The sequence below is a fragment of the Pediculus humanus genome, genomic scaffold (genome assembly GCF_000006295.1).
Source record: "Pediculus humanus corporis 1103172107729 genomic scaffold, whole genome shotgun sequence".
Lineage (NCBI taxonomy): Eukaryota > Metazoa > Arthropoda > Insecta > Psocodea > Pediculidae > Pediculus > Pediculus humanus.
The window spans coordinates 117,489-120,614 of record NW_002987332.1 but is presented as its reverse complement, the minus strand read 5'-3'; the positions used below and the strand labels follow the sequence as shown (position 1 = coordinate 120,614).

The window sequence follows — 3,126 nt, the reverse complement described above, 5'->3', positions numbered from 1 at the left end:
TTTTTATTAATTTTTTTTTTTTTTTCGTTTTTGCAAATTTATTTCGATTCTCTTTCCGATTTCCCATTTTTTTTTTTTTTACGTGAATCTACTTTCGCTCACGAAGAAAAACAAAACGGAAAACCGACTGTGATGGAAAGTAATAAATTTATTATTATTATTATTTATTTATTTAAAACGAAGCAAGGAACAAATGTCAAAAAAAAAAAAAAAGATTTATAATTATTGATGATTGCATGGTGGCGCAAAAAAAAAAATTTATCTCTTGTTTGTTACTATTATTATTATTTTCAATGTTAAACGGAAGTGTGATGATGTTTTTAAAGAAAAATTATTAATAATAATAATAATAATAATTAGAGAAACGATTCCGGTTTGTGTGGGAAAAAAAAATGACGTCGGGATTTTCGTGTAGAGAAAAAAAACTTTGAGAATTTTTTTTAGCCAAAAATGGGGAGGGGAAGGGGAAATTACTTGAGAATTCCAGAGAATTTTATTGAATTTTGGAATAAATGAATGAGACTACCAATTAAATTTTTTTTTATCCAGTTAATATTTCCAGAGAGAAAATTTGTATAACTCTTATGGTTGAGAAAAATTATTTTTAGAAATTGTTAAGAAGCGAAGGAATATATCGCATCTTAATTGACTCCAACTGAGTTTCGTCGTTGAACCCGAAAGATAATTTTTTGAACTATTATCAAACCACCACAAAAATCCCAGATAGAAACAACAACAATTTCCCGCCTCCCTCCTCCCTCCCCTCCCGCCTCTCCCCACTATTTTGCATTTATTTTTTTAAAAAAATAATAATAATAAATTTTAGTCGAGTCGGTTTCCTTTTGTTTTACGTAATTTTTTTTTTTTTCCTCGTTTTTGTGTTTTCGTGTGTAACGTTTTTATCATTTTACATGATGATAAAAAAAAACATAAGTAAATGATTTATCGGGAAATTTGGAAAAACTGAAGAGAGAGGGAAAGAGAGAGAGTTGGAAAACGTTTGGAAATTATCATCCAAAGAAGTGTTTGTTAAAATTATATTATCGTTTGTTGAATTAATCGGATTTTAATAATAATAATAATGAAGGCGGTTTGCGCGAAGGACGCGTTTTTGTATTATTATTATTATTATGTAATTGTTCTGGAAATTTTTGTTTTGTTTTGTTTTGCGATCTGGCAAGACCTTCGTTCATATATATATATATATATATATATATATATATATATATATATTAATTTGTAAATATTATTTTATAAATATCACGATCGAATCGATCACAATTTAAATCGTTAATGCAATTTTTTTAATTAAATCACGTTTCTCTCTCTCTCTCTTTCTTTTATTACAAAAATGAATTGATAGATCAATAAATCGATTGTATCGATTTGATTGTTATTAAGTGTTAAAATGATTTAGAGAGAGAGAGAGAGTGGGTAGAAATCTCAAATATATTTATATGAATTTACGCCTTCGTTTTAAAAAATTTTTTTGTTTACGATATAAAAGAATTGAAAATGGAGTTTGTGAAAATTTTTTTTCTTTTAAATATATATTAAAAAATAAATAAATAAACTATGATTTGTTGATTTAAATAATTAAAAGTGGGGGGGAGGAAGAGGGAAAGGGAGGATAATTTTTAAATAATTAATGTGTATATTTGCGTTTCTTTCTTGTAGTAGTAGTTGTTGTTGTTTGTTTGTTTGTTTACGTAAGTTTCGAATAATAATAATAATAATGGCCTAAAGCCTAAAATTAAATATATATTTTTATTTATTGAATAAAAAAAAAAAAATCCTTGCGAGATTGCAACCATATTGCGTCTCGTTTTTTTTTTTTCTTACCATAACGTCTTTGAGATTGTAAAATTTTATTGATGGTTTTTTTTTTTTTTTTTATTTACATTTGAATTTGATGTTTGTTTGCTGATTGATTACCTTTTTTTTTATACGTCTGTCAATTATTTTGCCATTTTATTATTTTTATTTATTTTTTTTTTAGGTCAAGAAAATTCAAGAAGCGGTTCAAACTGGAAACGATTGGTTGGAAATTAAATTTTTTTTAAGTAAAACAAACGAATGTCTTTAAAAAACGTAGAATTTCGAATTTAAATCGAGTTTTTATTATAAAATAAAAATTAGGTAAATGTGTTTGATTCGAATAGTTATTAATTTGATATTAAAAAAAAAAAAGTTAATAACTTTAATAAAAAAAAAAAAAACGAGAAAGAAAAAAAACAATAATGTCAGAAGTGGGATTCGAACCCACGCCCACAGAGTGGACTGCGACCTGAACGCAGCGCCTTAGACCGCTCGGCCATCCTGACTTTAGCACAAAGCTGCGTTTTTATCGCATATAAATTTAGAGGGGAAAAAATTGTATGTAAGGAAAATAAGAAAACACTTTTTTTCTCTTATTTTTTAATTTATTGTTTTATTTTTGTTTTTCAGAGAATATTCTAGAGGAAAAATTTAACAAAAGTAAACATTTCGTGACGTCACGGATTGAATACGCAGAAAAATAACGGAAAATTCAAATAATAAAAACCAGTAAATGCCAGTAAGATTTTGATATTCAAACATTTTATTATCATTATTATTATTATTTTATTATCCTTCATATAAATTATCACATCATATGTTGATTGATTAAAAATTACGAACGACTGCAACAATTAAATTTATTTATTTATTTTTACGAGTGTGTTTAATTGCTTACATAATAAATCTTTTCTTTTTTTTTTTTACAGTTTTTTCCTTAACATCATTATTATTATTATTTTTTAAAATTGTTCTCTTACTATTGCATTAACATAAAAAAATTTTTTCACATTAAAACGTGTGTGTGTGGCATCTCAATAAAAAAATTTATTATCAATAAAATAATAATAATAATAAAAAATTAATCAATTAATTATGTCAATTGTAAATTATTACAATCAATTAATTTTTTTTCGCAAATGACAGTAATGATAAGAAAGAGAGAGAGAGAGAAAGAGATAAACATAAATTTTGCAAATTTTTTTAAAAAAATAATTTACCCTGAATTTTTAATAAAAGTTGGAAAAAAAATTATATAGATTTTCTTTTTTCATAAGAATAAATATTAATATTATTATTATTATTTAA

The 3,126-nt window shown here is 24.5% G+C and overlaps 1 non-coding gene across 1 annotated transcript; it reads right to left on the bottom strand.

Annotated features, from left to right (window-relative positions):
- Positions 1-2,241: 2,241 nt before the first annotated feature.
- On the bottom strand, positions 2,242-2,324 carry Phum_PHUM319400. Its single transcript has one exon. It is a non-coding gene; the product is annotated as a tRNA-Leu (tRNA).
- Between the last annotated feature and the right edge of the window lie 802 nt (positions 2,325-3,126).